We start from the raw sequence: 23,219 nt of genomic DNA on the forward strand, positions 1-23,219 counted from the left end.
TGCTTAGAATAATGTGCTAGATGATATAACATGCCTACCTTGATGTTTATTCATGTTGATATATGTGATATATGCTTAGCTTATCATGCGATGATAGATTTAGGTGAACTTAAATAAATATAAGGCATTTGTTAGACAACCTAGTATAGTGAAATTGTTTCATAACCTTAAGAACAATATTATGAATACAATCATGAGATTCTTGTGTTTGTGAAACACGTAATTGAATATGAATTTTCGATATGAGAGAAAGGATGATTCTGTCAACAACAGATTTCTATCTGTAAGAAAGGGTTATTAAGTGACGCCTCTTGACAATGCTCCACCCGATCTGGGAATCGTCTGATTATTGATTATTGATTTGAAATATTTAATTTAAAAGGAAGAATCTCTTTATAATATGATTATGATTGTAACGTAATATAATCCCTCTAAAATTAAATAATATCAAGTAGTAATTGGCCAATGACACAACGGGCTTGTGTCGGTCATAGCCTTCCAACATGATAGAAAGTAGTTCTTATTTTTGAATCATTGTCGTTTCGTGCCACAGCCGAGGGCTTTGATTTCAAAATAAGAAATACTTGTCTATTACATAGAGATGTGTACATTGAATAAGAATCTAAAGGTCGTTACGTGCCACAGCCGTGGGCCTTTGGGGACTGATTCATTTGTACGGAATGTTGGGTTTGACTTGACTTAGAATATTGAGTTTGTCGTGCCACAGCCGTGACTCAATTATTCAAGAGGCTAAAGTTTGATTAGGGAATAACATAAGATGTAATTGACAAGAGTTGTCTGCCTATTGAACATTACATGGCATTTCGTGCCACAGCCGGGGTTGTGTAATGGAATGTAGGATCCCTATTCCCACTAGCATTATGAATGCTTAATTTTTCATGTAGAGGGTTGAATAAATTAGATAAACTAGTGGGAGCCACTTATGAATAAAGACCCGATTCATATAGTGTTTTAAAATGAAATCGAATATTTGCTAAGTGTTGTTATGTGTTTATCATTTACAGATTTACTTTGTACGTTATGTCTTCTACACTATCACTCAGGAGCATACTAGATGCTCACAAATTGACTGGTCCTAATTATGCTGACTGGCTTCGAAACTTGAGAATTGTTCTCAGGATTGAAAAGCTGGAATACGTGATTGACTCACCTAAGCCTACTGAACCTGCTAGTGATGCACATAATGATGAACATGTTGTGTATCGTAAGTGGATAGATGATGCAAATGTTGCTCAATGCATCATGCTAGCTTCCATGAACATTGAGCTACAGAAGCAACATGAGCATATGGATGCTCACACTATCCTCATGCATCTACAAGAGTTGTATGATGTGGCAGGGAGGACAGCTCGATATGAGATATCGAAGGAGTTGTTCGGTTGTAGGATGTCTGAGGGATCATCTGCGAATGACCATGTACTTAAGATGATCAATTTGATTGAATGTCTTGGACAACTTGGTTTTGCCATGAATGGGGAGCTGAGCCAAGACTTGGTCTTGCAATCGCTTCTGAGTTCGTTCTCGTAGTTTGTTGTGAACTTTCACATGAATAAGTTGGATGTCAGCCTGCCTGAACTTCACAACATGTTGAAGACTGCGAAATCGAATTTTCCCCCTAAGAAGAGTTTTGTTCTTCTATTTGGTGAAGGTTCCAATCCTAAGAAAAGGAAGAGGAACTCTTCCAAGAAGAAGAAAGTAGGTGAGAAAACGCCGGTTCCACTAAAAGCTGAAGACCCCAAGAGCAAAGTTGTTTGCTTTCGCTGTAACAAGGTGAGGCACTGGAAGAGGAACTGCAAGGTTTACCTTGCAGAATTGAAGAAGAAGAAGGGTAGTGAGACTACCGCTTCTGATTCAGGTATGTTCATGATAGAAGTGAATATGTCATTAAATCAAATTTCTACTTGGGTATTAGATACCGCATGTGGTTCTCAAATCTGCAATTGTTGCAGGGACCAAGGAGAAGTAGGACTCTTGAGGAAGAGGAGGTGATTCTACTGATAGAAATGGAGCAAGAGTTGCTGCTGAAGATGTAGAATCATTTCATTTACATAGGCCTACGGGCAAGACTATTGTTTGAAATAATTGTTATTTTGTTCCCTCGATTGTGAGGAATATTATTCCCATGTTAGACTTGGCTGGATTTTCATTTATTGTTGAGAATAATGAATGTTCTATTCTTAGAGATAATATTCTTTATGGACGTGGTGCTTTAAATAATGGTCTGTATGTATGTGACATAATTTATTTCAGATTGAACAAACTAATAAAAGAAAAGGGATGATGAAAATCTCACTTTATAGTGGCACTGCAGTCTCCATTTAGTGGACATAGAGAGAGGGCTGCAGATTTGCTAGGAATGGTACACACAGTTGTATGTGGACCAATGTCTACGCAAGCCATGGGTGGATTTTCATACTTCATTACTTTCATAGATGATAGATCTAGATTCAGATATGTGTTTGATGAAACACAAGTCTGAAGCCTTTAAAAAGTTCAAAGAGTATAAGTATGAAGTGGAGAAACAACCAAACATAGTATTATAACTCTTCGATCAGATCGAGGTGGTGAATACTTTAATGGAGTGTTTCTAGATTATCTCAAAGTAAATGGTATAGTCTCCCAGTGGACTCCTCCAGATTAGTATCTGAAAGGAGAAATCGAACTTTGTTAGACATAATTCGGTCCATGATGAGCTATGCAAATCTTCCAGTATTCCTATGGGGTTATGCATTGGAAACCTCGGCATATTTACTGAATAATGTGCTTTCCAAATCTATTCCTCAAACTCCGTATGAGATATGGAAAGAAAGGAAACCGAGTCTTAAACACGTTAAGATTTAGGGATGTCCAGCTTATGTCAAGAAAGTTGACTCAGATAAGCTGGAATATCGATCCGTAAAATGTAGTTTTGTGGGATATCCTAAAGAGACTATAGGGTATTACTTTTACACCGATCATCGGGTGTTTGTCTCCAGACATGCTACCTTCTTGGAAAAGGAGTTTATCCTTGAAGGAAACAGTGGGAGCAAAATTGGACTTGATGAAGTTCAAGAAGCACAAACTACTACGGATCAAGTGGAAACACCTGTTCTGACTGAACAACCTTTTGTGGAACAGCCCATTCATAGATCAGGGAGAGTGTCTCGCCAACCTGAGAGGTAATATGGCCTTGTCATTGAGAATGACAATGAGTTGTCGATCATTGATGATGACGACCCTGTGACCTATAATGAGGCTATGAGTAGTGTTGACTCAGAGAAATGGCATAGTGCCATGAAATCCGGAATGAAATCTATGTATACGGTATACGAAAGATAGATTATAGCAGATGGCCAGGTGGAGACCTATAAGGCCAGGCTTGTGGCAAAAGAATTCAAACAAAGGCAATGGATTGACTTTGATGAAGCCTTTTACCTGTAGCCCTGTTAAAATCAGTTCGGATTTTGCTTACGATTGCTGCTTACTACGACTATGTGATCTGGCATATAGCCAGATGGTTTTATTTTCAAAAGAAATGAAAACCTAGTGTGTAAGCTGCTGCGAACCATATGTAGTTTAAAGCAGGCTTCTCGAAAGATGGAACATTCGTTTTGATGAGACAATCAAAGAGTTTGATTTTATCAAAAACGTAGATGAACCATGCGTCTACAAAAGGGTTAGTGGGAGCGTGGTAACATTTCTTATATTGTATTGAATTAGAGTTGACACACATAACAACATAGCAGACCCACTCATAAAGCTACTTTATGAAAGTCACTTTGATCGTAATGAAGACAAGATGGGTATTAGATACTAGAGTGATTGGCTTTAGTACAAGTGGGAGATTGAAAGGAAAATGTCCTAAGTCCAATCATGTATTAGGATTTAGGAATAACTTTTATGTAATCTATTTTGATTTCATTGATATTAATAAAAGACTTGTTTTGTTTTTATTACGGGCTCTATCTATTTAAGTGTTTAAATAAGATATACCATAGTTTAGAGTAAAGCTTTTTATGGATTATGATGAGATCATAATAGTGAGACCTAAAAAGATGATAACTTTAAACTTAAATAGTTCCTGGTCATAGGATTACTAATTGGTAATTAATAATCCGCAAAGATCGGTACATACTATGCTTGCTTCATTATGAAGGATGTCTGTTCTCATAGACATTTGTGTGGTGACACTATAGCTAGTATGTAGGTGCTTATTATGGAATAAGTTCACTGAACATGACTCGCACAGCTGAACAACTGATGGAGTTCACTCACGTGTCAGCAGTTGTTCACATAGTGATAGTTGTACAAGTATCCTTAGACTTGAGGTCATCATAGTCATCTTGTGTACACTAAACTATGCTTTGGTTTAGTTCTTAGTCTCCAGGGACAATTATTAGGGCTCTTCTAGGTATAGGAATTTGTACACGAAGATAGTGTATGATCAATAAAGGATCTACCCCTTCCAGTGAAGGAAGCGAATGTTCAAGGCTGATCCACTTATGCTAGTTCAGGAATCTCTGGCCAAAGTAAATGAAATTAGAAAGGAGTTTCTAATTTGCATAGAACTACGCATAGTAAATGGTAAGCAAAGTTATTGAATTAGATAGGCTTGACACGAGATCCATGCCTTGTATTTAATCGGGACATTGTAGGGTAGAAGGAGTTTATTGTACGGTAACTATTCACTGACAGGTTCTTGGTATTCTAAGCAGTGAATTCATATTATCCGGATAGTCGCGATATGTTGAGAAGCATCACTCACGATGTAGAATAAATGTGATTAATTAATTAATCATATTTAATAAATTAGAGAATTTATATAAATAATGATAAAATAGTTTTATTATTATTTATTTCTACTACCGGCTTAATATTGAACCTACAGGGTCACACCATAAAAAGAGAATAATTTTATGGTAGAGGAATTAATTAATAATGGCTAATAATTATTTATTTGTGAAATAAATAATTAATTGACAAATTTAATAATTGATTAAATGAGATTTAATTGATTATAAATTAATTAAGAAAAGTTCTTAATATTATTAATTAAGGATTTAATTTTTGGAAATTAAATCAAGAGAGAGAATTATTTCTAAAGTGTTTAGAAAAAGGATTAATAATTAAAAGGTGTTTTAATTATTAATGAGAATAATAAATGGGATAATAATAATAATATTTATGGGAAAATTTCAGCTGAAAATTTTGCCTATAAATACACTATTATAGACCCTATTTTTATTCTGACCCCTAGAAAACCAAAAGTTTTAGAAAACCAAATTCTCTCCACCTCCTCCTCCTCCTAAAAGTCGTTTTCTTGGTAGATACCGGTGGAGTGCTTCACACTTGAGGAGCAACTGCTAAGGATCTCTGATCGTTGTCTCCGAATTATTTTAATAGGTTAGATTCGATCCCTCGAATTTTTATTCACAATTTATATGCTTTTATTTGGATTTTGTATGTGAAAAAGTGTTTTACCATGCCCCGCTGCGTTAAAAATCCAACAGGCCCAAGTTCTATTCCAGATTTACCTGAATGGGCATTGACAAAGGAGTCTACACCAGGACAATTCAATGTATCCTTAGTCAAACAAATCATTTCTATCCAAAAAGCCATTCAGAACACCTCCAATGCTGGTACCAAGGCTACTCTTGAAGCCCGCCTAGATTCTCTACATCTCATGAAGCTACAGCAATTAAGACAGAATCTGAGTATGGATGAACTCAAGAAGGATATAGCTGACTTGAAGTCCTATAATTCTGAGAAGCTGGATTCTGTCATGCCCTATGGTACCATGCAGGACTTGTTATTGAGACTGAGAAGAGAATCAGATGCTGAAAAAAGGCTGGCCAAATTGGAGGACAGAGTTCAAGTTATTGAAAACTCTGTGGTCACCATTCTTCAAAATCAACAGTCTCAAACAAGTCTTCTAATGCAACTGGCTAAAGCACAAGGCCTGACTCCTCTCCTTGATGATAACAAAAAGGGGGAGAATAAAATGGAAGGGGGAGGGGAGCCATCTACAAACATTCAAATATCCAAAGTGCTAGTTCCTACCATCACTACTTCTCCAACACTTCAAATCAAAAGAAAGCTTGATGGAATTGATCTAATCCAGCTAGCAGCAGCTGAGATGAAGGTGAAGGAGCAAAGGAGAAAAATTGATGAAAGGATGCAACATGTGTTTGGCTCTACAACTTCAAAATCATTATCTGTGAAACATAGCACAAAGGTTGAACCAATCATTATGGAGCACAAGCCAGTAAGGAGGAATAAGGTTGGAGAAACTTCTTTCAGGAATTTGAAACCCATTGTACTCAAGCCATCCACTAGATTCAACAGGGACTCTACAAAGAACCCTCTAAACTTTGGTCAACCAAAAGAAGTGGATTTTCCTCTTCCAAAACCTGATGAAGACAAAGTCTTGGGTGGTAGCATCATAAAGCATAAAGAGACCAATGATGTAGTGGAAAGAATGAATATGGCTATCATTTATAGAGAGGGAAAGAGTATCTGTGTGATGCAAGGACATCCCAAATTCTCAAAAGCCAAGAGGGAAGAAACCATGAGGTTAAAGGAAGAAGCTAAAAGCTGAAGGCTGACAAAAGAGCACAAGCAATGCTTGAAAAACAGCTAAAGTCAAGTCAGACTGAAGAAAAGAAGAAGATTGAAGACAAGAGTGAAGAAGACAAGATTGAAAGCAGAAATGTGGATATGGGGAATGTGGTTGGTGAGAGTGTGGAGGAAACAAAGGAATGGCAGAAAGGAAACAGAAAGAAGGCCAATGCAAAAAGGAAGAGTGGAGATGACACTGTGGAAACCCAATCAAAATCTAAACCACTACCGTCCATTCCTGAACCTTTTGTTATTGATCCTAGTATAAATGTACATGGTGAACCAATCATTTCTAAAGAGGAACCTATTGATTGGGACATCATCAACTTGCCTACCTTCCTAACTACCTCTCCACCACCAAAGAAACTGAAAAGAAAATCCAAATCAACACCTCCCTCAACCTCAAGTAAATTCACTCAGAAATATAAACCTAAGCCTAAGCCACAAGCCTCAAAGGATAATTATGTTCACATTTGTGACATAAAAGAGTTTACAGATATTGAACTTTATCTGGATGAGCTGGAGGAAGTAAGGGGAATAAGTGCATACAAATAGCTCCCAGAAAGGCTAGTGTTCAAGTATAAAGGAATTGAGGAAAGGACTTGGCCTCTTAAAAGAATTTTGAATGAAGGCTATTCTACCTTGGTTAGAGTCTACTCAGCTATCAAAAGGGATTCTGGCTTTACCAGGACTGCCAAAACTGAGATTCTCAACAAGATTGCCAGCATAAGGAAAACTTGGTGGAAGTCTAATTCCTTGCCTAGAACATTACTAATACCTGAACATGGAATTACAATTCATATATCACCTCATTGGTTGATGGAGTTCAGAGACAATAAAGGAGTCAGAAGATTTTTCAGACTTGAAGACCAGCTTAAAATTGCCAGTAATGAAACTCTCAAGGACATGCAATCTAAGTTGGATATCAGTGAAGAAGATGAAGTTGAATTCTACAGACAACTCCAACTCCAAGTAGAGGAAAATGACAGGAGGCTAGGGAAGAAAACAAGGGATCAAAGGAAAAGAAAATAATTTGCTCAGCCTAAAGGAGCATCCTTGGAAACAATGTAATTCTTCAATTCTATCTCAGTACATACACTTTTGCAGCACTTTTGAATTTTTACTTGATTTCAGTTAATATATTTGTTAAGTGTTTTGTTATCGTCGAGATAAACCCAAATTTATGCCAAGAATTCTAGTAGACATAAATAGGGGGAGATTGTTAGGAATTTATGTATTAATTTGATGATAAGTTAAACAAAACACTTAAGTAGAAATCTAGTGTTTGTAGCCTCAACGGATAAGACCATTCTGGCTATCCGTTGATGGAGTAGCTTTACTTAGAAATAAGTTTAGTATTGTAGCACATTTCAGTTTCTGTATTTAAGTTATAATTCTTAGATGTTGTGGGAAATTATAAGTCATGTTGACTACTAGTGGATATGCAAATAGGAGGGCTAATTGTAAATATTTCATGCTTTGTAATTTTGTATAAATGAAGTAGTATCAACTGATAAATTAAAGGCCTTCAACGGATGAGAAACAAACCTTCAACGGATGTCTCTAAAGCTTCAACGGATAACATCCATCAACGGATGAGTGCATCAATGGATAAAGCTTCAACTGCTAATACATCAATGGATAAAGCTTCAACTGATAAAGCATCAACAGATAAAGCCATCAATGGATGAAAGCTTCAACGGATGCTAAGTTCAATAGCAGTTGACAGTGACAATTCATAAGCTGACAGAGGCACATGGGTTGACAGAGATAATTGGAATGTGGTAACCTCTTGGAGGAATCAAAAAAATGGAGCATTTCCATTCTGGTGCAAACAAGGAAGTATTCAAAGATTCACAGATTATTCTAGATTGCATTGGATAGAGAAATGAAGAAGAAACATGTGAAGAACCTTTTTAATTGTATTTGTACTTTTGTCTTCACTTGTAAACTTGGTGATATATAAACCAAGTTGTAGCTAGTAATTAGAGAGTGAATTTTTCCAGAGCTGTTTAGAAAAATCCAGAGAGAAAATCATCTAGTTTGTACTAGGATGCAGCTGTGATCAATTCTTTGAATCACAGATTTTCTGAAATACACATCTCTGGTGGAACAACAAATCCACCAGAAAAGTTTTTGAAGCCTTTGTGTTCTTTACATTTGTGTCTTGAATATATATCTCTCTGCACCTGCTCAAATAAATTCACACACAACTGTTCAACAAAACACTTAGCCTTTGAAACTGCTTAAAACTTGAAAAAGTTTTGAGATTTACATTCAACCCCCCTTCTGTAAATCTCATTGTTAGTTCCTTGGGAATAACACAAGTTTTGGAATCTCTGGCCAGAGTGTATGAAATTAGAAAGGAGTTTCTAATTTGCATTAATATGAACTTTGCATTATGAATAAGAAATCGTATGATTAAATTTGATAGGCCTGACAGAAGATCCATGCCTTATATTTAATCGGGATATTGTAATGGTAGAAGGAATTCATTGTACGGTAACTAGTCACTGACAGGTTCTTGGTATTCTAAGCAGTGAATTCATATTATCCGGATAGTCGCGATATGTTGAGAAGCATCACTGACGATGTAGAATAAATATAATTAATCAGTTAATTATATTTAGTGAATTTTAGTAGTCATGTAAATAATTAATAAAAGTTTATTATTATTTATTTCTACTACCAATATAATATTGAACCTACAGGGTCACACCATAAAAGAATATTTTCTTTGATGAAATAATGAGAGAGAGAATGATTTTCTAAATAGTTTAGAAAAAGAAATAATGATTAAAATAGTTTTGATTATTATTAAAGCATTTTATAAAGATAAAATGTGGGGCTAATATATATATATAATGATATATTATAAAGCCCTAGGAGAGCCCTATAAATAAAATGAGATGGCTCATTCTAAACACACACTTGGTTTTGTGAAAACCCTAAGAAGAGCTAGCCTCCATCTTCTTCCTCTCTCTCTCTCTCAAAACTCCATTTTTATAAAAGCTTGGTTTTATAAAAAGCTTCATCGAAGAGGATCATTCTTGGTGGATACCGGTAGAGTGCTCCACAGACTGAGGAGCAACTGCTAGCAACCATATTATAAAGCTTCGATTTTCAAGGTATGGTTACGATTCCTCCTTTTTTCAGATTTATACGTTTTTCTATATGTGCGATACATGGTTTTTACGGAATAATTGTTATATCATGCTTCCGCTCATCCGTAAATTCCTTCACTGGTATCAGAGCTAGGTTCTGCATATAGAGATTCATATAAAAAATTTCAGATTTTTTTATGCATGTATGGATTTGTTATGATTTTTGCAAGTTTATTTGGATTTAATTATGAATTAATTCGAAATAATTTTTGCATGAGATCTTGACTACTGATCTGGGTTCTACAAGTGTTGTAGATCATCTAGGTATTTTTTCATAATTTTGTGATGTGTAGATTATTTGTTATGAATTTTTAAAAAAATTATTTTGATTAAAATTCATGAAATAATTATGCATGTGAATAAAAATATGATTAAAATTTGCACAAGTACCCCTGGCTGATCTGATAATTTTTTGCTACTGCCTGATTTAAGAAATCATATTATTTTGATTTTTATTAATTTATTAATTAAATGTTAATTAATTTATTAATAGTAAAAATTAAAATGATGGAAATATTAATAAAAGTTATTAATTAAGGAGTAAAGGAAAGGGGGTCAGGTTTTTTGTAACGGCACAGTGAGCAGACAAACTGATGGATCGCAGAATGAAGAAACAAAAAAAAAATTACAACGGTCGGCTGCTATGCCAGGCGCGTGTAGCGCACGCGCGGGGGGGGGGGGGGGGGGGTGTCGCGCATACTGTGAATGCGTTACATGCTGTTGCGCATTTACGGAATGCGTTACACACATTAATGGCTTAATGGTGTTGTAACGCATTACCGGAATACGTTACAGCCCTTGTAACGCGTTCCTGTAATGCGTTACATCCCGTCTGTCCACATTAAATTTGATTTTTTGGGAGTTTCGTAACTCCGTTTTGGGCGTGAAATATATCGTTGGATTCGTTTTTCTGAGACGGATCTAATGGAATGGTCAAATATTTTTTATATAAAAGTTTTGAACTGTTAATATTCCCGAAAGTATTTTAAAGCATGTTTTAATTGCTTTTAAATACTATAATAAATCCATACATCATTATATCAATGTGTGACATGATATTACTTGCATGCTTACTTGTTTATTTATTTTTATATATGAGATATATGCCTATGTTTACCATGCGATGATAGATTTAGGTGAACTTAAATCAAAATAAGGCGTGCTCAAGAAAATCTAGAATATGAATCGTTTCTTGCCTTAACAATAATATTATGAATACAATCATGAGATTCTTGTGTTTATGAAACACGTAATTAAATATGAATTTTTAATATTGAGAGAAAGAATGATTCTGTCAAAAGCAGATTTCGATCTGTAAGAAAGGGGTATTAAGTGACGCCTCTTGACAATGCTCCCCCCGATCTGGGAATCATCTGATTATCGATTATTAATTTGAAATATTTAATTTAAAAGGAAGAATCTCTTTATAATATCATTATGATTGTAATATAATATAATGACTCTAAAATTAAATAATATCAAGTAGTAATTTTCCAATGACACAACGAGCTTGTGTCGGTCATAGCCTTCCAACATGGTAGAAAGTAGTTCTTATTTTTAAATAATTGTTGTTTCATGCTACAGCTGAGGGCTTTGATTTCGAAATAAGAAATACTTGTCTATTACATAGAGATGTGTACATTGAATTAGAATCTAAAGGTCGTTACGTGATGCAGCCGTGGGCCGTTGGAGACTGATTCAATTGTACGAAATGTTGGGTTAGACTTGACTTAGAATATTGAGTCTGTCGTGCTACAGCCATGACTCGATTATTCAAGAGGCTAAAGTTTTATTAGGGAATACATAAGATGTAATTGACAAGAGTTGTCTGCCTATTGAACATCACATGATGTTTCGTGCTATAGCCGAGGTTGTGTGATGGAATGTAAGATCCCTATTCCCACTAGCATTATGAATGCTTAATTTTTCACTTAAGGGGGTTGTATAAATTAGATAAACTAGCTTATGAACATCACATGACGTTTCATGCTACAGCCGAGGTTATGAATGCATCATGCTAGCTTCTATGAATATTGAGCTACAGAAGCAACATGAGCATATGGATGCTCACACTATCCTTATGCATCTACAAGAGTTGTATAATGTGGCAGGGAGGACAGCTCGATATGAGATATCGAAGGAGCTATTCGGTTGTAGGATGTCTGAGGGATCATCTGTAAATGACCATGTACTTAAGATGATCAATTTGATTGAACGTCTAGGACAACTTGGTTTTGCCATGGATGGGGAGTTGAGCCAAGTCTTGGTCTTGCAATCACTTCCGGGTTCATTTTCGCAGTTTGTTGTGAACTTTCACATGAATAAGTTGGATGTCAGCCTGGCTGAACTCCACAACATGTTGAAGACTGCGGAATCGAATTTTCCCTCTAAGAAGAGCTCTGTTCTTCTAATTGGTGAAGGTTCCAATCCTAAGAAAAGGAAGAAGAACCCTTCCAAGAAGAAGAAAGTAGGTGAGAAAAAGCTTGTTCCACCAAAAGCTGAAGACCCCAAGAGCAAAGTTGTTTGCTTCCACTGTAATAAGGTGGGGCACTGGAAGAAGAACTGTAAGGTTTACCTTGCAGAATTGAAGAAGAAGAAGAAGAAGAAGGGTAGTGAGACTACCACTTTTGTTTCAGGTATGTTCATGATTGAAGTGAATATATCATTAAATCAAATTTCTACTTGGGTATTAGATACCGCTTGTGGTTCTCATATTTGTAATTTGTTGCAGGGACTAAGGAGAAGTAGGACTCTTGAGGAAGAGGAGGTGATTCTACAGATGGGAAATGGAGCAAGAGTTGCTGCTAAAGCTGTAGGATCATTTCATTTACATATGCCTATGGGAAAGACTATTGTTTTAAATAATTGTTATTTTGTTCCCTCGATTGTGAGAAATATTATTTTTATTCCCATGTTAGACTTGGATGGATTTTCGTTTGTTATTCAGAATAAGAAATGTTCAATTCTTAGAGATAACGTTCTTTATGGAAGTGGTATTTTAAATAATGGTTTGTATGTATGTGACGTAGAGCATAATTTACTACAAATTGAACATACTAATAAAAGGAAAAGGGATGATGAAAATCTCACCTTTTTGTGGCACTGCAGACTTGGTCATATTAGTGAAAATAGACTGTGGACATTGCATAAAGAAGGGTTACTTGACCCCTTTGATTTAGAATCATATTCTACATGCGAGTCTTGTCTATTGGGCAAAATGACCAGATTCGTGGTCAGACCAGATTGGTGGTCAAGTTAGGCCAATGTGTGCCTTGGATCCAGTAATTAGAGCAGAGCTGTGTGCCTTGCTCGGGGTTAGTGCGTGACTGATCAGCAACCTAACCTTGGTTTTTAAAATGAAAATATAATATCCAATTATATATCATTATTCATTGTTCCCTTGATATCATAACTCATATTACTTGATCATTTTATTCTCAGTATTGTCAACGTGACTTGCTGAGCTAGTTAGCTCATGTGGTGCGACTTTGTTTACGTTATTTTCCAGTTAAGAAGGAACCTGTTGATAGCGAGGATCCCTAATCTAGTGCGAGAGCTAGGGGTCCAGGTTGATCAAATTAAGCTAGCTGACAGCTTTTGAGATAGTTTAAGTTTGTAAAGTTTATAATGATGTTTAATATTCAGTTGTAAGTTTGAATAGTTTGGATTTGGGCGTTTGTAATATAAGTGTGTGTGTGTGGCTTGTGTGCATACTTTAACCTGTTGTGGTCCGTGGTAGTTGGTAAGTAGGGTCACTGTACATTATTATTATCTTTATTATTGTTATAAGCAGGTTAAAAATAAGGTGTGTGTGTGTGGGTAGATCCCAAACTTCTGACCCGGGTTTGGAGGGCGCCACAGGTTTGGTATCAGAGCTACAGGTTATAAGTCACTGACACAAGCCTGGATTGACGGGAATGGGTAGAGGGTTAGGATTAAAAGTAAGAAAGTAGGGTGATAGAACATCGAGAGCTTGAGTGGGACGGTATAACAGGTATTAGTATGATTCGCGTTGTGGTTCGAGATTCTTCTTTTCCGATATGATTTCAGATAGCAGCGAGGGCCGACTCTTTCATCCCCGTATCAGCTAATCACTCAGAGCCCTCAGTTGGAGGGCCATCTTCAGATCCACCTCATGTTGTCCCACCAGTATTGGCTAGTTTACCTCCACCTGTGTTGCAGTCTGTACCACTGCAAGCCATTCCACCCCCAGGCATGAGGCCATCTATCAGAGGACCCCCACCTGCTGATTCAGGTTTTACTGGTCACTCAGTTACATGTGTACCTTTTCAGTTTTCTTTATTTCCTGTTCCGCATCATTATTTTGAGGCTTGCCTTATGGAGCAGCGACACCTTCAGGGTCAGATTCAGGAGTTATTGCATATTTTGCGTACCCGAGATATTGGATGTGGGAAGAGGCAACTCGGAGAGAGGCTTCAGATATTTCAAAGAGCAGCTGTTGTGAGGATTGTTGAGGCTACTCATGAGGATATTACCCCTGATTTTCTTGTGGAATGGGATAAGTAGGTTCTAAAAGAGTTTAAGGAGATTAGAGGTCCAGACTATCCTAGAGCCAAAGAGACAGAGGTACAGAGATGGAGATGCTAAGCAGTGTTTTTGTAGTTGCTTATTATGTATAATAGTGTGTAGTATGTATCAGTAGACTTTTGGGTTGTATTTATAGACTAGATCTGCTAACTAGTGAGTAGGTTGTTGTACCCTTTTGCTTTTACTTTTGAAGCGTCTTTACGCTTGTACTACCTAAAACTTTTGGATCTATATATATCAGTACCTTATCCTTTCCAGCATTGTCATTTACATTACTGCACCTATTTTACTTTACTTTACTTATTGCACCAGTTATACCTCTTGTGATACCATGTAACCTACCCCTTTAACTATTTACATTCTGTAAAGAAGCATGCAATTTACTTAGTTCAACTGTTATAACTGTTTTCAAAAAGAGATATTTCTATTTTACAAAACTTTTCTTTTATGCAAGGAATTTGATTTAAGGGCTAAATAAGTTGTTTGATACTTTACAGAAAATGCCTCCCAGAAGAAATACCCGCACCAACACCCAGAATGAAGAAACCAACAACAACAACAACAACAACAACAACCAAGATAAAACCAACCAGAATGCAAACCCAGGACCCATAGACCCAGCAGTAGCCCAGATTCTTCAGATCTTGGCTCAACAAACAGTTAACCTGACTCAACAACAACAAAGGCAGACCAATCCCCAAGTAACTTTCAAAACTTTTCAGGCGGTGAAGCCACCAGAATTCAAGGGTTCCTTAGATCCAATTGAAGCGAATGTTTGGTTAAAGGAAATAAAGAAGTCGTTTGCTTTAGTTAAGGTAAAGGAAGAACAGAAGGTTGAGTTTGCAAGTTATAATTTGAATAATGAGGCCACCTATTGGTGGGAAACTGTGAAGACATTGGAAGGTACATATGTTATTACTTGGGAGAGGTTCAAAGAATTGTTTCTAGAAAAATAATTTCCCCAGTTTGTTCAGGATCAGATGGAGCTAAATTTTTTGGAGTTAAAAGCAAGGAATTATGTCGGTAGCTGATTATAAGAGTAAGTTTGAAGAGTTGTCAAGGTTTGTGCCATTATATGTGGACACTGACAGGAAGAAGGCCAAGAGATTCCAGCAAGGTCTGAAGCCATGGATCAGAGGGAAGGTAGTCATATTTGAATTGGATACCTATGCAGGAGTTGTACAAAAGGCCATGATTGCAGAAACTAAGAGTGAGATGTCACAGAAAGAAAAGGAAAGTAAGAAGAGGAAGTTTGAAGGGAATGAAGGATAGTCACAACCAGGGAAGTTTCCAAATTTCAAGAAGGGCAAGTTCCAGTCAGGGAGAAATTTTAATACCAAGAAACAGAATGCAAGCGATGGAGGTCAAGGCAACCGTCCAGTCAATGTAAACCAGCCGAATCAGTTGAGGTTAACTTTTCCAGATTGTCAGGTATGTGGGAAAAAGCACGGAGAAGTTTTTAATAAGTTGAACGTGGTTTGTTTCAAGTGTAATCGGAAAGGGCACTATTCAAGGGAGTGCCGTAACCAGCCAGCAAGAGAGCAAGTGAGCAAGGATCAGCCTACCCGGAATCTAGCAGTTAAGGTTCCAGCTATTGGATTTACATGCTTTAAATATGGGAAGCCAGGACATATAACCAGGGATTGCAAGACATTAGCCCCAGTCAGTAATGTATTGAGAATTATGGGATATACTCCAGCAGTGAATCAGACTTCAAGGGCTAGGGTTTTTGACATGTCCATAAAGGATGCTATCCAGGATACTGATGTCGTGGCAGGTACGCTTAATTTGAATTCTTTATGAAGTGTTAATAGATTCGGGAGCAACTCGATCGTTTATTTCGCAAGATTTTGTTAGTAAGTTAAATTGTCCAGTTGAGTTTTTAAATGAAATAATGACTGTGGAATTAGCAAATCAAGAACGTGTATCTGTTAATCAAGTTTGTGGGAATTATGAAATTGAGATTTCTGGTAATAAGTTATCTGTGGATTTGATACCATTTAAGGTAGGAGAGTTTGACGTTATCTTTGGAATGGATTGGTTATCTAAGCACGATGCCCAAATAGATTGTCGAAATAAGAAGGTAATGGTGAAGACGAAAGGATAGTAACATTTAAGGGCCAGAAGCAAGCAAAGAAGTTATTAACGATGATTCAAGCCAAAAGGTTGTTACGACAAGGATGCGAGCATTTTATTGCATATGTAATTGACAAAAGTTAGGAGCCCGCAAAACTTGAAGATATTCTGGTAGTCAATAAATTTCCAGACGTGTTTCCCGATGAGTTACCAGGACTTCCTCCAGATAGAGAAATTGAGTTTGCGATCGACTTAGCACCTGGAACAGAACCAGTATCCAAGGCCCTGTATAGAATGGCTCCCGTCGAGATGAAGGAACTAGCAAAGCAATTACAAGAGTTGTTAGAGAAAGGAGTAATCAGACCCAGTGTATCCCCGTGGGGTGCACCGGTGCTATTTGTCAAGAAGAAGGATGGGAGCATGAGACTGTGCATCGATTATCGTGAGCTCAACAAGCTTACAATCAAGAACAAGTATATGTTACCTCGAATTGATGATTTGTTTGACCAGTTGAAAGGAGCCAAGTACTTCTCCAAGATTGATCTGAGATCGGGATACCACCAGCTAAAGATTAAGCTAGAGGATATACCAAAGACAGCTTTCAAAACAAGGTACGGACATTATAAATTTTTAGTGATGTCTTTTGGATAAACCAATGCCCCGGCAGCATTCATGGACCTGATGAAAAGAATTTTCAAGGAATACTTGGACAAGTTTGTTATTGTATTTATAGATGATATTTTGATTTATTCAAAGATAGAAGAGGATCATGCAGAACATTTGAGGACAGCTTTGGAGATTTTAAGGAAGAAAAAGTTATATGCTAAATTCTCGAAGTGTGAGTTTTGGCTACAGTAAGTTTAGTTTTTGGGACACATAGTCAGCAATGAAGGGATCAAAATGGACCCAGCGAAGATTGAAGCAACTACAAATTGGGAAAGACCGAAAACACCGACAGAGGTAAGAAGTTTCTTGGGATTAGCGGGATATTATCGGTGATTTGTTCAAAATTCTCAAGGATTGCAACACCGTTGAGGAAGCTTACACGGAAGAATGAAAAGTTTATATGGAATGACAAATGTGAAGAAAGTTTTCAGGAATTGAAGCAAAGATTAATTACAGCACCTGTTTTGTCACTTCCAGATGACCAAGGGAATTTCGTAATCTACAGCGACGCTTCTCATAAAGGATTAGGATGTGTTCTGATGTAGCACGATAAGGTTATTGCGTATGCATCAAGGCAACTAAAACCACACGAATAAAAGTATCCTACTCATGATTTGGAGCTAGCAGCCATAGTATTCATTTTGAAGATTTGGAGACATTATCTATATGGAGAAAAATGCGAGATTTATATAAATCACAAAATCTTGAAGTAAATATTCACACAAAAGGAGCTTAATATGAGACAAAGAAGATGGTTAGAGTTGATTAAAGATTACGATTATACGATTAACTATCATCACGCAAAGCAAATATTGTGGCGAACGCGTTAAGTCGAAAAGAAAAGTTGAATGTGTTATCAGTACCCGAGGAAATATACAAGGAATTTCAGGAAACTGGAATTAAAAATCAGAGTTTGCAAGCCCGATGAAGCAAAAGTGTATAGTATGACTTTCCAGCCAGAGTTGTTAGAGAGGATAAGGAAGTGTCAAGAGGAGATAATGGAACAGGACATTAATCATTTGGTAGGTGAGGAATTGTGCACGCAAAAGGATGATTCTTCCAGAATTTGGATTCCACCAGTAACGGAGTTGAAGAATGAAATTTTACAGGAAGCTCATAATTCAAGGTATTCAATCCATCCCGGGAGTACCAAGATGTACAGAGATTTAAAGGAAAATTATTGGTGGCCAGATATGAAGAGGGAGATTACAGAATAGATTAGAAGATGTTATACATGTCAGAGAGTTAAAGGAGAACATCAGAGACCAAGTGGATTGTTGCAGCCATTAGAGATTCCAGAATGGAAGTGAGAGCACATTGCCATGGATTTCATAGTCGGATTACCAAGGAAAAAAGCCAATAACGATGCCATTTAGGTTATAATGGACAGACTTACCAAGTCAGCTCATTTCCTGCCTATAAATGAAAGATTTTCACTAGACAAGTTAGTCCATATGTACCTGAAGGAGATCGTAGTTCGTCATGGAGTGCCTGTGTCTATCATATCCGATCGAGATCCGAGATTTAATTCGAGATTTTGGAAGAGTTTTCAAGAATGTTTAGGAACGAAACTAAATATGAGTACGGCTTACCATCCACAGACGGATGGCCAGAGTGAAAGAACAATTTAGACCATCGAAGACATGTTACGTGTTTGTGCTATTGATTTCAAAGGAAGTTGGGATGAGCATTTACCCTTGGTAGAATTTTCTTACAACAATAATTATCATGCCAGCATTGGGATGCCACTATATGAAGCTCTATATGGACGCAAATGTCGATCTCCAGTATATTGGGATGAGGTAGGAGAACGCAAGATACTTGGACCTGAATTGGTGCAACAGACAAAGGAAGTTGTTGAAATTATCCAGAAGAGATTAATAGCAGCACAAGACCGTCAGAGGAAGTATGTAGACCATTCAAGGAAAGATATGGAATTTGAATAAGGAAATCTAGTATTGCTGAAAGTGTCACCGTGGAAGGGATTGACAAGATTTGGGAAGAAAGAAAAACTGAGCCCTAGATATGTCAGACCTTTTAAGATTTTAAAACGTGTTGGCAAAGTAGCTTATAAATTGGTGTTACCCCCACATATGGAGAACATTAACAATGTTTTTCACGTATCGATGCTTAAGAAGTATAATCCAGACTCCAGGCATGTATTCGAATACGAGCCAATAGAACTTCAAGCAAATTTGTCGTATGTAGAGAGTCCAATAGAGATTCTGAAAGAGAGAGAGAGAGAGAGAGAGAGAGAGAGAGAGAGAGAGAGAGAGAGAGAGAGAGAGAGAGAGAGAGAGTGTTAAGAAATAAAGTGGTAAAGTTAATAAGAGTACTGTGGAGAAACCCAAAGGTTGAAGAATCAACCTGGGAGTTAGAAAGTGATATGAAAGAAAAGTACCCACATTTGTATTCTTAGGATATTCTGAGGACAGAATCCTTTTAAGGGCGGAAGGATGTAATATATGGGATATATCGTGTAATTATTTTTGCTAATAAATAAATATTATGCATATTTAGTATTTATTCTATGAATTATTTGTTAAGTGGTATATGTGCTTGGATGTTTAAAAATAATATAAATTGAGTATTTTAATTTTTATATGTCCAAAATAAAATATAGATAATTGTCATATCTTCCTATTTATTTTTATGATGATTTATGGTTTTATAGGAAATTTATGGATTTAATAAATTCTTTTTCCGAGTATTTATAAACTATTTTATATAATCGGGAACCAGCCCACTTCACCCATTTTTACGTTTTTATAACCCGAAACTCTTCCGCAAACTCCTTCCTAACCTAATTGCAATATTTCGAGCATTTTCCATGTTTTGACTTTTTCGATCCGGCGTACAGTTTGTCTTGTGCGGGTCCCGGCACAATATTTTCGATACAAAATTCATTTCGGTAAATCAATAAAACTCGTATTTTCGATAAACGAGATCTTTTTATTAAACTATTATAATTATCACCTCGTAATACATGTAACCAGGTGCTGAGACCAAGACCGCAGTATAAATTGTACATATTTGGATAATTATCCTGAAAACCGGTATCGTTTTGGATCTGTTTTTACAAATAAACGTACTATTTTATATCCGGAATGATCCAACGGGATACTAATTTTCCTTAAATATAAATAGCCCTTACCGTATTTTATAGAGAAAATACTTATATTCATAAAACCTTTCAAGAATCAAACTATAAAATCAAGGTGTGACACCCCCAAATCCGGGGTCAGGATTGGATGTCACTACACAACTTTAAATAATAATAAAAACCTGTATATTAAAATAAATATACAGATAACCCCTCATATTCAGGATTGCTTACAGGTTATAGTATGAAACAAGAATCTAACCTTCTAAAATTTACATTGTCTAAATACAATTTCATTACCTCATTACTAATTTCCTTGATTGATCACTCCGACATCTCCAAATTTCTTCAGCTGGAATCTCACCACTTTTGCTGTCTATTAAAAGCTATTCACTTTGTCCTCATTTTATACTGAAAAAAATAAGAGTTCACAAAGGAAGAGTGAGCCAAAAATGCCCAGCAAGTATCATAAATGGTTTCCAGGTATCAGATCAGAAAACTCCTGGAAACAATTGTTAAATGATTTTAAAAACGTCTTTACATATTTAAATAGTTGAGCGAACAAAACATCGGCCTTCATTGGCCTTTAATCATAAATCACATTTTTCCATAAAAGAACAGTAATCGTTTCAATATTTCATCCTTTTGAATTAAATCTTTGTGTTAGTTTGTAATTATGAACTATTCGGGCAGGAATGTCGTTAATGGTGATCAACAATAAATTAGATTGGACACTAGAAACGAACATATGCACTATAACCTGCTGATCAGTCAAGAGATAGTGCGGATCTATACCCAACTGCATAAACCCAACCAACATATGGGGTACCCAGGCAACTATGGCCTAATAAACAAGGGACCAGCCATATCTGGCCCTTAGGGTCCAGCTCATCACTGGCCCTTATCGTAACCATCCAGTCCATAGAGTATTGATATCAAATCATTTTGATTTCAAAACATCCCAAATCAGGGTTCCCAAATAACCCGAATGAATGGGTACTTGCTCAAGAGATCAATCGATAATCAAGGAACAAGATCAAAAAGGTACTCGCATAAAAAAGAGTAATTGCAGCGAAATATAAAAACATTTAACTATTCTAAACTTAGAATAGGAGCGAATAAATATTTGCAGTATTTTAAGAGAAAGGTTAGGAATACTTGCCTCAATTGATAATTCTCTGATCTTTAACTAGCTGTCATATCACTCAGTCCTATTACATCTGTATTTCCTTTGACAGGCTACTTGACCTTTCTTATCATTTACTCTCTTAGGTTTATCTTTATTCTGAATCCATTCGTTTCATTATTACACGCAATCAGGCTTTACTTCTACAATCCCTGTCTGGCTTCGAATGCCTCGCACTATGTGTATCTATTATAAAAGACACTATTCAATGAACTGACAACATATAATTGTCTAGTCTATACATTTATTCCTATCGTCTACCCGCCCGATAATAATAGACAAGGATCACATCATAATCAGATAATGTTTAAAAGACATGCTGACTCATTATCCACATAACACGTACACATAGGGCATGTAATCATATAACATATAATCACGTAATTCATGTAGCACATAAGTTGAATCGACAAAAGATAGGTCTTAATACGTTTAGAATTGAAATCGGGTCAAAAAGAATATTTTATCGATCAAGAACCTGTTGGATTTTAATCGCAGCGGAGGCATGGTAAAACACTTTTACACATATAAAATCCAAATAAAAGCATATAAATCGTGATTAAAACATATGAATCGATTACTAACCTTTAATAGCGATCCAAAAGCAACGATCGGAGATCCTTAGCAGCTGCTCCTCAAACGTGAAGCACTCCACCGGTATCCACCAAGAAAACGACGTTAAGGAGGAGGAGGAGGTGGAGAGCATTAGGTTTTCTAAAAACTTTTGGGTTAGAATAAAAATAGGGTTTATAATAGTATATTTATAGGCAAAATTTTCAGCTGAAATTTTCCCATAAAATATTATTATTATTAACCCATTTATTATTCTCATTAATAATTAAAACACCTTTTAATTATTAATCCTTTTTCTAAACACTTTAGAAATAATTCTCTCTCTTGATTTAATTTCCAAAAATTAAATTCTTAATTAATATATTAAGAACTTTTCTTAATTAATTTTTAATCAATTAAATCTCATTTAATCAATTATTAAATTTGCTAATTAATTATTTATTTCATAAATAAATAATTATCAGCCATTATTAATTAATTCCTCCACCATTAAATCATTCTCTTTTTATGGTGTGACCCTGTAGGTTCAATATTAAGCCGGTAGTAGAAATAAATAATAATAAAACTATTTTATCATTATTTATATAAATTCTCTAATTTATTAAATATGATTAATTAATTAATCATATTTATTCTACATCGTGAGGAATACTTCTCAGCATATCGCGACTATCCGGATAATACGAATTCACTGCTTAGAATACCAAGAACCTATTCAGTGAATAGTTACCGTACAATAAACTCCTTCTACCCTACAATGTCCTGATTAAATACAAGGCATGGATCTTGTGTCAAGCCTATCTAATTTAATCACTTGCTTACCATTTACTATGCTTAGTTCTATGCAAATTAGAAACTCCTTTCTAATTTCATTCACTCTGGCCAGAGATTCCTGAACTAGCATAAGTGGATCAGCCTTGAACATTCGCTTCCTTCACTGGAAGGGGTAGATCCTTTATTGATCATACACTATCTTCGTGTACAAATTCCTATACCCAGTAGAGCCCTAATAATTGTCCCTGGAGACTAAGAACTAAACCAAAGCATAGTTCAGTGTACACAAGATGACTATGATGACCTCAAGTCTAAGGATACTTGTACAACTATCACTATGTGAACAACTGCTGACACATGAGTGAACTCCATCAGTTGTTCAGCTGTGCGAGTCATGTTCAGTGAACTTATTCTATAATAAGCACCTACATACTAGCTATAGTGTCACCACACAAATGTCTATGAGAACAGACATCCTTCATAATAAAGCAAGCATAGTATGTACCGATCT

Source organism: Apium graveolens, chromosome 1, assembly GCF_009905375.1.
Source record: "Apium graveolens cultivar Ventura chromosome 1, ASM990537v1, whole genome shotgun sequence".
NCBI lineage: Eukaryota > Viridiplantae > Streptophyta > Magnoliopsida > Apiales > Apiaceae > Apium > Apium graveolens.